Source organism: Nothobranchius furzeri, chromosome 3 (genome assembly GCF_043380555.1).
Source record: "Nothobranchius furzeri strain GRZ-AD chromosome 3, NfurGRZ-RIMD1, whole genome shotgun sequence".
In the NCBI taxonomy this organism is placed as follows: Eukaryota; Metazoa; Chordata; class Actinopteri; order Cyprinodontiformes; family Nothobranchiidae; genus Nothobranchius; species Nothobranchius furzeri.
This window is the reverse complement of record NC_091743.1, coordinates 79,310,549-79,322,420: the sequence shown is the minus strand read 5'-3', so window position 1 is coordinate 79,322,420 and position 11,872 is coordinate 79,310,549. Positions and strand designations below refer to the sequence as shown.

The 11,872-nt window shown below is 39.5% G+C and overlaps 11 non-coding genes across 11 annotated transcripts; 6 read left to right on the top strand and 5 right to left on the bottom strand.

Annotated features, from left to right (window-relative positions):
* The first annotated feature begins 5,272 nt into the window (after nt 1-5,272).
* Nucleotides 5,273-5,344, top strand: trnae-uuc (transfer RNA glutamic acid (anticodon UUC)). The gene has a single exon. It is a non-coding gene; the product is annotated as a tRNA-Glu (tRNA).
* A 190-nt stretch (nt 5,345-5,534) lies between these two features.
* trnag-ucc (transfer RNA glycine (anticodon UCC)) lies at nt 5,535-5,606 on the bottom strand. Its single transcript has one exon. It is a non-coding gene; the product is annotated as a tRNA-Gly (tRNA).
* A 658-nt stretch (nt 5,607-6,264) lies between these two features.
* trnae-cuc (transfer RNA glutamic acid (anticodon CUC)) lies at nt 6,265-6,336 on the top strand. Its single transcript has one exon. It is a non-coding gene; the product is annotated as a tRNA-Glu (tRNA).
* A 189-nt stretch (nt 6,337-6,525) lies between these two features.
* Nucleotides 6,526-6,597, bottom strand: trnag-ucc (transfer RNA glycine (anticodon UCC)). Its single transcript has one exon. It is a non-coding gene; the product is annotated as a tRNA-Gly (tRNA).
* A 659-nt stretch (nt 6,598-7,256) lies between these two features.
* On the top strand, nt 7,257-7,328 carry trnae-uuc (transfer RNA glutamic acid (anticodon UUC)). The gene has a single exon. It is a non-coding gene; the product is annotated as a tRNA-Glu (tRNA).
* A 920-nt stretch (nt 7,329-8,248) lies between these two features.
* Nucleotides 8,249-8,320, top strand: trnae-uuc (transfer RNA glutamic acid (anticodon UUC)). Its single transcript has one exon. It is a non-coding gene; the product is annotated as a tRNA-Glu (tRNA).
* Nucleotides 8,321-8,509: 189 nt separating this feature from the next.
* Nucleotides 8,510-8,581, bottom strand: trnag-ucc (transfer RNA glycine (anticodon UCC)). Its single transcript has one exon. It is a non-coding gene; the product is annotated as a tRNA-Gly (tRNA).
* A 917-nt stretch (nt 8,582-9,498) lies between these two features.
* On the bottom strand, nt 9,499-9,570 carry trnag-ucc (transfer RNA glycine (anticodon UCC)). Its single transcript has one exon. It is a non-coding gene; the product is annotated as a tRNA-Gly (tRNA).
* A 659-nt stretch (nt 9,571-10,229) lies between these two features.
* trnae-uuc (transfer RNA glutamic acid (anticodon UUC)) lies at nt 10,230-10,301 on the top strand. The gene has a single exon. It is a non-coding gene; the product is annotated as a tRNA-Glu (tRNA).
* A 919-nt stretch (nt 10,302-11,220) lies between these two features.
* On the top strand, nt 11,221-11,292 carry trnae-cuc (transfer RNA glutamic acid (anticodon CUC)). The gene has a single exon. It is a non-coding gene; the product is annotated as a tRNA-Glu (tRNA).
* Nucleotides 11,293-11,481: 189 nt separating this feature from the next.
* Nucleotides 11,482-11,553, bottom strand: trnag-ucc (transfer RNA glycine (anticodon UCC)). The gene has a single exon. It is a non-coding gene; the product is annotated as a tRNA-Gly (tRNA).
* Nucleotides 11,554-11,872: the final 319 nt, after the last annotated feature.

Genomic DNA, 11,872 nt, shown 5'->3' with positions numbered 1-11,872 from the left:
CGTTGTAGAGCGGGTACCAGTAAAAATTGAGTTCGGAAGCGAGCGGCTGCAGAAGGCGGGGGCGGACCGGAGCGGAGCGGAGGTAGTGGAATTTGGGGGTTAGGTTACAACACGCTTTGAACTCGCCAACTCGCGGTCACGTGGTTCATGGAGCTCGATAGCATATATATATATATATATATATATATATATATATATATATATATTAGCTAGATCCCTCACCCGCGCTGTTCGTCAGTGGACCCTGACGTCCATACGCGGCGGCCATCTTACGGACAGCTGCCCTCTCTAACACTGGTGTTTAGTGGTGCATGCACTATTTAAAGAGCGGGTCAATTGAGCCTCGGAGTCCTTCTCCACCCACGTATCAATTTTAAAAAATGCAACATTAGTAGGCGTTGCCTGGAGGACCGAGAGGGTGGAGCCGCGGCAGTGACGAAGACGACGGCTAACTAGACGATGCTAGCTCCCTTCACTCTATGCAGTTATTAGAAGTGGAGGATGTTTCTCCCCCTCCTTACCCAGACACTCGAGAAGAAAGGGACCAAGTCTATTTGGAGGAGACAAGCGGACCTGAGCCTTATTGTTGTGAGCTTGTGAGTTGTCTGAAACTCCCAGAACCGACCCAACAGAACCACCTCTGAACGTAAGTAGCCGTTAGCCATAGCATTGGATTAGCTGCAGGGTTTGTCTCCACGGCTCTAGAGCTAGTATTCAGCATGTTTTAGAGGTTTATCTGCTTCAGCACACCTGGTTTTAATCAGCAACAAATAGCTGAGCTGCTTAACAGCTAATCTAACCTGTTAAAGCAGGAAAACCACTGAAACATGCTGGATAGCAGCTCTCCGGTAGCTCTGGGCTCAAGTTACAGTCTGCTGCATAAAGTTATGAAAATGCCTCATGAGAAAATTATTCTGTAATGTGTTCAGCTCACTAAAACTGCCCTGATTTCTTTATTTATTTACTGATAACAGCTGCTCTCTTGATTCTAGGTCCTCTGGTGTCTGCAGCTGGTCTCTGGTGTCTGCAGCTGGTCTCCTCTGCTGGTCAGGATCAGGAGCTTCCAGAAGAATGTGCATTTCAATGACTCTTTCCCCCTTATTTGTTATATTAATTAAATAAATCTCAATTTATATATTTCCTGTTTTTGTTCATGTCCATAAATACTTAAACATGCTTGAAATTAAAACGAGCTTTTAACAGTGAGGTGCTAGTTTAATTCATCACAATAGAGCAAGTTAAACATGCATTGTGATAATTCAATTAATGTAATTTATAAATATCCATTAAAATATCAAAACTGGAATCAAAATGAGATATTTGGCAGCACAAAAAACTTGTCAAACACAATATTTATTATAATAATTGTAGGCAGAGAGGAAACAGAGCTGATGGAGGTTCTCAGTCATCAAAGGAAGGCTGAAGGCTTTCCAGGAACAGAAGATGTGGTGTTGTCTCTTCTCTCTCTATTCTGCCAGATGAGCTGATAGGTTACAGGTGTGTGAGGACATCCTCATGCTGTCATAACCAGATGACAGGAGTTATCAGGTGATCCAGGCTAATGAGATGCAGAAAGAAAACAAATTCAGGACAGTGTACAATAATATGTGGTGTTGCTCACCTTATGTGCTCTTATAGAGTTATTAACGTGTGCCTGCCTCATGGTGTAGAGTCTATATTTTGCTGAGTGTCCTGCAATAATGCAGGTTATTAGTTAATTTACTTTTGATAGCAAAAACAAAATATTTAATGTAAAAGTTGTTTTCCAGGTGAATCAGCTCACACGTCACCACCAAGTGTCACGGGGGCAGAATCAGTAGCCTCCGTCATGATGTAATCACATACTTATTTAATTGTTAATATCTTAAAAATTCTGAAATGTTTTATTTTTTTTTTTAACCTTGAACAGTTCACTGAGCTTGTACTGTCACTGAGGTGGAAGCTGGAATCAACAGCAGACACCTCACACCTTGGTCTTTTCAGGGGGTCTGGACGCTCTGGGACCTTCTGGAAGATGAATTTTCATCATGTCCCCATGGGTCACCAGACACACTGCGGCTGTGAACTCCATTCTGGCTGGCTATGTAAAAACAAAGAAGCAGCACATTTATAAATGTTTAAAAGAGCATAAAATCACGTGTAACAATAATCTGTAAAATAAATTAAAACTAGAAGGTAATAATAAAATGTTTACATAGAAGATTATTAAAAATAATTCACCTTTGCTACAGGGAAGGTTTCACGTCAGCCTGGACAAGTGCATTCTTGCAGCTAAATCAGTCTGACAGCCAGTGTCTTGGGTAGATTTAGCCTGAAAAAAAAATATAAGCACATTGTTGTTGGGAGTTTATAAAGTCAGATAATATACAAAAGAAACTGTCCTATATAGGCGCTTTATAACATTCCTAGTGTGTGATCATTATAACGTAAAAGTCAGTCACATATGATGTGGAGAGCCTGAAATGCGACCTCCTGAACAGAATTCCTCACAGAACCTGTTCACAAGCTGGATTTCACGCTGTAATGCTGTCTGTCAAGTGCTGCGTCAGTTAGAGCCACTGTTGCAGAATTGCCGACTGACTAGCTAAAGGAAGTGAACCACGTCTCTCAGACTTTGCATTTAGGTAGGGAGTTGTCTTTAGAAGATGTTAAAACGTTTATTTAGTTTACTCACCTCAGACTGGAGCCCGCTGTGGTGGGGGAGCAGAGTCGGTGGGCTGCATCTAAATCGCGGAAGAGCCACGGTGGGCACAGCCTCCCTCTTCAAACGGAGACGTGCAGAATCGCGGGTAAAATGCCCACAGAGTCACCGCAAGCATACTACACTACACCTACTCACCAATACTAAGACGATATGGAGCGCTAAACCCGAAATACTTTCCCAATTACACTAACAGCCAAACACTAACTAAACTACAATATCCAACAGCCAAATCTAACACTAAATAAGTATTTATAACACTAAAGGCTACGCTAAAGACTAGGATATGCTAATGCTATATGCTAATGCTGAACTACCGCTGACCTCCTACGCTCGCTTGCAAATCCAACTCCCAACTCGCCACAGGGCGTGGCCGAGACGCTCGTTGCTTTTATAACTTTGGCACGGAGCTGCTACGTAGTACTCTACTGGTTTACGTAGTACTTTACTCTTTAGCCATTGGCTAAAATTTATTCAAAATGACTCAAATTCTATGTTTTCAGCTGAAGGTGGCGCATTACTGTGGTTTTTAGACAGAATTTTTAATTTTTGAAGAAAATGCACCAAAACGCTAAAATAAAGAATGCACACAATTAAAACACTATTAGACACTCATTTATACAGTTCATCAGCAAAAAAAAGTTAATTTAGACGTTACTTGCTCTTTAAACAACTCTTAATTTTCTCAATTTTCAACCGATTTTCATACGGGTTGATTTTTTTTAGAAATATTTGAGACGTGGCTATGAAATAAATGAGTTTTAGCAGGAAACTCCCCTTATTTCATTCCACTTTCCAGCCGTTTTCCCCTATCCTGTCAATTTCCCATAGACTTACCGTTTTAATGTCAACAAGATCTGTTTCTGATGAACTAGCTGTAAATTGTAAACTGAGGTCAACTTATAAATATAAGTTTTAAGATACCTTATAACTTACCGTATCAACTTATAAATAAAAACTCAAATACCTGATTTAATTTACAGAAAATAGTAAAACAGAAAAATAAAAATACACAGAAGCATGAAACAATTTAAAGTTAAAATACCCAGTCCAAAAAACAAAACAACTCTAGAACCTCAATGACTGAGAAAATATTTTATAAAAAGACAAATGAAGATATACAGAATATACTTTTATTCACAAACATATTTTATTCTGACCTACATTCAACTGGACAAATTTAGAAAAATAAACACAAACTTCTGCACAACTTTACTTTTAGTAAAACATGTAGTAATGGCTGACTAGTTATTTACTCTTTTGTAGCACAGCAATAACGTTAGGAAAAGATATTCCAATGGGGTTCTGTTACACAAACCCCACGAACAACATTATCTACTGAAGTAACAGTCCTGCTTAGAGGTTGGACTGTAGATCAAATATGACATAATTCTAAAGACTCATCTTTGGTTTGGAAAATGTCCGTTCTCTTCTGTGGTACATACAAACTGAAGCGTGATCACAGCTAACATGCTAACGCACGCTAGCTCTCTCCGACTCGGTAACGTCATATAATCAAATCAAGCTCTGTTTACGTTTCTCATCAGAATAAACGGAGCATCCATTTATCTACAAACACATGCGGTGTGTCGTCCACAAAACGTAGAAGTGATCTGATTACACCTTAGTTGCTTTTAGCTTTTTCAAACTGATCAGGAAGCCATATGCTAAACACCGTTAGCTTAGATAAGTTTCTTGTTCATCTGCACAAAGATTTGTTAGATTACCTAAATCAGTATTATCTAAATCCATAGGTTTTATTTTCTTTTCTTAAATTGTGGAGATACAGCTCTGATATGTTTACCTACTCGTTATTAAAACCTACAGCAGACATAAGGAGACCAGCTAATACAACACTTACCTGGTCACTAGAAAATGAGCCATGTCCGCCTCCTTTTCATGCCCAAATTAAGTTGAACCAGCCTCATTCTTCCAGAGCGTACCCAATTCATATTCGGGTCCCTGACCGACTTTTATATTTTCTTTTTGACTCTCGAGATGCCGCTGATAAAACCTTCTTCTTTGTGCCACTTTAGTGGGCTTTGAGTTGCGCTTGGTCGTTTGCTAGTTGTAGAATCCATTTCCAGGGTTCTTCCTCTTCTGTTTGAGGTTTTAACGTGGCTAGTAGTGAAAGACGCATTAACGCCACCTAGCAAGCTTCCAAATGTTTTTCCGGGTTTGAACCTTGTCGAGAACGCGGTTGAAGCATCAATTAACGTCACATCCGTAAAACAGCGCGGGAAATTCGGATCAGGAAAGTTTTGCATTTTGCAGCACACAGCCTGATTAACAAAATGGAATGATAAACTGGTTTCATCATTCTTTTTAGTCTATGTGTTGCAATAAATATTTGCTCTTAGGCGTGCTTGACTGCTTGCTGAATTTAAGACAATTGAGCCTAAATGTAGACGTTCCGGAAGGCCATTTTACACACCGATGGGACTCTACGCACATTTTTGTGGCAAAAGAAATCCAAAATCAGGACGTCAGTTGGACAATGCAAGTTCATGGAATGACTGATTCTATACAACTGCGCAAGTGTTCACTTGGTGGATAAAAAGAAAGAGTGTCTCCCTGATGGTCTAGTGTCTAGGATCCGACGCTTTCACCGTCGTGGCCCGGGTTCGATTCCCGGTCAGGGAAGAGTTTCATTTCTATACTCATTATCTAATGTCAAATATCATTTGTTAATGACATAATAGAGGAAATGGCTGCTTTAAGATAAATAATTAAAAACAGGTTCATTTACACAATCAGTAGGTTTGGTGATATTTAGAATGGATTAGGAAATACTCTGCAATCTGCTTACTTTGAAGTAGGACAGATGAATCTTTGCATTGGCCGGGAATCGAACCCGGGTCAACTGCTTGGAAGGCAGCTATGCTCACCACTATACCACCAATGCCACATAATTCAATGTAAAATCGTTATGATCGGAAAGATGAAATGACTGGTCTTTCTTGGGGTTTGAAGTTTTACATTTTTATTGTGCACTAAACTAATTTGACTTGCACCATCAGTGACTGCTGACAAAGAGTCAGATCAGAAACCGTTGTCTGTGTTCAATTTGATCTACATTAAGATGAAACTTAATCCACAGGAAGGCAACAAAATGTAATCAAAGAAAGACCTTTTGATTTTCAACATGACAGAGATGTCCACCCAAAAACCTATAGCAGTTCCAGTGCTAAAATAGTCTCCAACGCTGTACATTCCGTCAAATTCCATGACTGTTGACAGTCTGAGGCCATAGTATAGCTTTAGTTCACTATAGCTTTTGTTCACAACACAAAAAAACTTTTCCAGAATTTGGTTCTTAAAGTCTATGTGTTGCAATAAATATTTGCTCTTAGGCGTGCTTGACTGCTTGCTGAATTTAGACAATTGAGCCTAATTGTAGACGTTCCGGAAGGTCATTTTACACACCGATGGGACTCTACGCACATTTTTGTGGCAAAAGAAATCCAAAATCAGGACGTCAGTTGGACAATGCAAGTTTATGGAATGACTGATTCTATACAACTGTGCAAGCGTTCACTTGGTGGATAAAGAGGAATAGTGTCTCCCTGATGGTCTAGTGGCTAGGATCCGACGCTCTCACCGTCGTGGCCTGGGTTCGATTCCCGTTCAGGGAAGAGTTTCATTTCTGTACTCTGTATCTATTGTCAAAAATCATTGTTGATGACATAATTGAGGAAATGGCTGCTTTAAGATAAACAATTAAAAACAGGTACATTTACACAATTAGTAGGTTTGGTGATGTTTAGAATGGATTAGGAAATACTCTACAATCTGCTTACTTTGAAGTAGGACAGATGAATCTTTGCATTGGCCGGGAACCGAACCCGGGTCAACTGCTTGGAAGGCAGCTATGCTCACCACTATACCACCAATGCAACGTAATTCAGTATAAAATCGTTATGATCGGAAAGATGAAATGACTGGTCTTTCTTGGGGTTTGAAGTTTTACATTTTTATTGTGCACTAAACTAATTTGACTTGCACCATCAGTGACTGCTGACAAAGAGTCAGATCAGAAACCGTTGTCTGTGTTCAATTTGATCTACATTAAGATGAAACTTAATCCACAGGAAGGCAACAAAATGTAATCAAAGAAAGACCTTTTGATTTTCAACATGACAGAGATGTCCATCCAAAAACCTATAGCAGTTCCAGTGCTAAAATAGTCTCCAACGCTGTACATTCCGTCAAATTCCATGACTGTTGACAGTCTGAGGCCATAGTATAGCTTTAGTTCACTATAGCTTTTGTTCACAACACAAAAAAACTTTTCCAGAATTTGGTTCTTAAAGTCTATGTGTTGCAATAAATATTTGCTCTTAGGCGTGCTTGACTGCTTGCTGAATTTAAGACAATTGAGCCTAATTGTAGACGTTCCGGAAGGTCATTTTACACACCGATGGGACTCTACGCACATTTTTGTGGCAAAAGAAATCCAAAATAAGGACATCAGTTGGACAATGCAAGTTCATGGAATGACTGATTCGATACAACTGTGCAAGTGTTCACTTGGTGGATAAAGAGGAAGAGTGTCTCCCTGATGGTCTAGTGGCTAGGATCCGACGCTTTCACCGTCGTGGCCCGGGTTCGATTCCCGGTCAGGGAAGAGTTTCATTTGTATACTCATTATCTAATGTCAAATATCAATGTTAATGACATAATTGAGGAAATGCCTGCCTTAAGATAAATAATTAAAAACAGGTACATTTACACAATCAGTAGGTTAGGTGATGTTTAGAATGGATTAGGAAATACTCTGCAATCTGCTTAATTTGAAGTAGGCCAGATGAATCTTTGCATTGGCCGCGAATCGATCCCGGGTCAACTGCTTGGAAGGCACCTATGCTCACCACTATACCACCAATGCCACGTAATTCAATGTAAAATCATTATGATCGGAAAGATGAAATGACTGGTCTTTCTTGGGGTTTGAAGTTTTACATTTTTATTGTGCACTAAACTAATTTGACTTGCACCATCAGTGACTGCTGACAAAGAGTCAGATCAGAAACCGTTGTCTGTGTTCAATTTGATCTACATTAAGATGAAACTTAATCCACAGGAAGGCAACAAAATGTAATCAAAGAAAGACCTTTTGATTTTCAACATGACAGAGATGTCCACCCAAAAACCTATAGCAGTTCCAGTGCTAAAATAGTCTCCAACGCTGTACATTCCGTCAAATTCCATGACTGTTGACAGTCTGAGGCCATAGTATAGCTTTAGTTCACTATAGCTTTTGTTCACAACACAAAAAAACTTTTCTAGAATTTGGTTCTTAAAGTCTATGTGTTGCAATAAATATTTGCTCTTAGGCGTGCTTGACTGCTTGCTGAATTTAAGACAATTGAGCCTAATTGTAGACGTTCCGGAAGGTCATTTTACACACCGATGGGACTCTACGCACATTTTTGTGGCAAAAGAAATCCAAAATCAGGACGTCAGTTGGACAATGCAAGTTCATGGAATGACTGATTCTATACAACTGTGCAAGTGTTCACTTGGTGGATAAAGATGAAGAGTGTCTCCCTGATGGTCTAGTGGCTAGGATCTGACGCTTTCACCGTCGTGGCCCGGGTTCGATTTCCGGTCAGGGAAGAGTTTCATTTCTATACTCATTATCTAATGTCAAATATCATTGTTAATGACATAATTGAGGAAATGGCTGCTTTAAGATAAATAATTAAAAACAGGTACATTTACACAATCAGTAGGTTTGGTGATGTTTAGAATGGATCAGGAAATACTCGGCAATCTGCTTAATTTGAAGTAGGACAGATGAATCTTTACATTGGCCGGGAATCAAACCCGGGTCAACTGCTTGGAAGGCAGCTATGCTCACCACTATACCACCAATGCCACGTAATTCAATGTAAAATCGTTATGATCGGTAAGATGAAATGACTGGTCTTTCTTGGGGTTTGAAGTTTTGCATTTTTATTGTGCACTAAACTAATTTGACTTGCACCATCAGTGACTGCTGACAAAGAGTCAGATCAGAAACCGTTGTCTGTGTTCAATTTGATCTACATTAAGATGAAACTTAATCCACAGGAAGGCAACAAAATGTAATCAAAGAAAGACCTTTTGATTTTCAACATGACAGAGATGTCCACCCAAAAACCTATAGCAGTTCCAGTGCTAAAATAGTCTCCAACGCTGTACATTCCGTCAAATTCCATGACTGTTGACAGTCTGAGGCCATAGTATAGCTTTAGTTCACTATAGCTTTTGTTCACAACACAAAAAAACTTTTCCAGAATTTGGTTCTTAAAGTCTATGTGTTGCAATAAATATTTGCTCTTAGGCGTGCTTGACTGCTTGCTGAATTTAGACAACTGAGCCTAATTGTAGACGTTCCGGAAGGTCATTTTACACACCGATGGGACTCTACGCACATTTTTGTGGCAAAAGAAATCCAAAATCAGGACGTCAGTTGGACAATGCAAGTTCATGGAATGACTGATTCTATACAACTGTGCAAGTGTTCACTTGGTGGAAAGAGGAAGAGTGTCTCCCTGATGGTCTAGTGGATAGGATCCGACGCTCTCACCGTGGTGGCCCGTGTTCGATTCCCGGTCAGGGAAGAGTTTCACTTCTGTACTCTGTAACTATTGTCAAAAATCTTTGTTGATGACTTAATTGAGGAAATGGCTGCTTTAAGATAAATAATTAAAAATAGGTACATTTACACAATCAGTAGGTTTGGTGATGTTTAGAATGGATAAGGAAATACTCGGCAATCTGCTTAATTTGAAGTAGGCCAGATGAATCTTTGCATTGGCCGGGAATCGAACCCGGGTCAACTGCTTGGAAGGCAGCTATGCTCACCACTATACCACCAATGCCACGTAATTCAATGTAAAACCATTATGATCGGAAAGATGAAATGACTGGTCTTTCTTGGGGTTTGAAGTTTTACATTTTTATTGTGCACTAAACTAATTTGACTTGCACCATCAGTGACTGCTGACAAAGAGTCAGATCAGAAACCGTTGTCTGTGTTCAATTTGATCTACATTAAGATGAAACTTAATCCACAGGAAGGCAACAAAATGTAATCAAAGAAAGACCTTTTGATTTTCAACATGACAGAGACGTCCACCCAAAAATCTATAGCAGTTCCAGTGCTAAAATAGTCTCCAACGCTGTACATTCCGTCAAATTCCATGACTGTTGACAGTCTGAGGCCATAGTATAGCTTTAGTTCACTATAGCTTTTGTTCACAACACAAAAAAACTTTTCCAGAATTTGGTTCTTAAAGTCTATGTGTTGCAATAAATATTTGCTCTTAGGCGTGCTTCACTGCTTGCTGAATTTAAGACAATTGAGCCTAATTGTAGACGTTCCGGAAGGTCATTTTACACACCGATGGGACTCTACGCACATTTTTGTGGCAAAAGAAATCCAAAATCAGGACGTAGGTTGGACAATGCAAGTTCATTGAATGACTGATTCTATTCAACTGTGCAAGTGTTCACTTGGTGGATTAAGAAGGAGAGTGTATCCCTGATGGTCTAGTGGCTAGGATCCGACGCTTTCACCGTCGTGGCCCGGGTTCGATTCCCGGTCAGGGAAAAGTTTCATTTCTATATTCATTATCTAATGTCAAATATCATTGTTAATGACATAATTGAGGAAATGGCTGCTTTAAGATAAATAATTAAAAAGAGGTACATTTACGCAATCAGTAGTTTAGGTGATGTTTTAGAATGGACTAGGAAATACTATGCACTCTGCTTAATTTGAAGTAGGACAGATGAATCTTTGCATTGGCTGGGAATCCGACCCGGGTCAACTGCTTGGAAGGCAGCTATGCTCACCACTATACCACCAATGTCATGTAATTCAATGTAAAATCGTGATGAACGGAAAGATGAAATCACTGGTCTTTCTTGGGGTTTGAAGTTTTACATTTTTATTGTGCACTAAACTAATTTGACTTGCACCATCAGTGACTGCTGACAAAGAGTCAGATCAGAAACCGTTGTCTGTGTTCAATTTGATCTACATTAAGATGAAACTTAATCCACAGGAAGGCAACAAAATGTAATCAAAGAAAGACCTTTTGATTTTCAACATGACAGAGATGTCCACCCAAAAACCTATAGCAGTTCCAGTGCTAAAATAGTCTCCAACGCTGTACATTCCGTCAAATTCCATGACTGTTGACAGTTTGAGGCCATAGTATAGCTTTAGTTCACTATAGCTTTTGTTCACAACACAAAAAAACTTTTCCAGAATTTGGTTCTTAAAGTCTATGTGTTGCAATAAATATTTGCTCTTAGGCGTGCTTGACTGCTTGCTGAATTTAAGACAATTTAGCCTAATTGTAGACGTTCCGGAAGGTCATTTTACACACCGATTGGACTCTACGCACATTTTTGTGGCAAAAGAAATCCAAAATCAGGACGTCAGTTGGACAAGGCAAGTTCATGGAATGACTGATTCTATACAACTGTGCAAGTGTTCACTTGGTGGAAAGAGGAAGAGTGTCTCCCTGATGGTCTAGTGGATAGGATCCGACGCTCTCACCGTGGTGGCCCGGGTTCGATTCCCGGTCAGGGAAGAGTTTCACTTCTGTACTCTGTATCTATTGTCAAAAATCTTTGTTGAAGACTTAATTGAGGAAATGGCTGCTTTAAGATAAATAATTAAAAATAGGTACATTTACACAATCAGTAGGTTTGGTGATGTTTAGAATGGATAAGGAAATACTCTGCAATCTGCTTAATTTGAAGTGGGACAGATGAATCTTTGCATTGGCCGGGAATCGAACCCGGGTCAACTGCTTGGAAGGCAGCTATGCTCACCACTATACCACCAATGCCATGTAATTCAATGTAAAATCGTTATGATCGGAAAGATGAAATGACTGGTCTTTCTTGGGGTTTGAAGTTTTACATTTTTATTGTGCACTAAACTAATTTGACTTGCACCATCAGTGACTGCTGACAAAGAGTCAGATCAGAAACCGTTGTCTGTGTTCAATTTGATCTACATTAAGATGAAACTTAATCCACAGGAAGGCAACAAAATGTAATCAAAGAAAGACCTTTTGATTTTCAACATGACAGAGATGTCCACCCAAAAACCTATAGCAGTTCCAGTGCTAAAATAGTCTCCAACGCTGTACATTCCGTCAAATT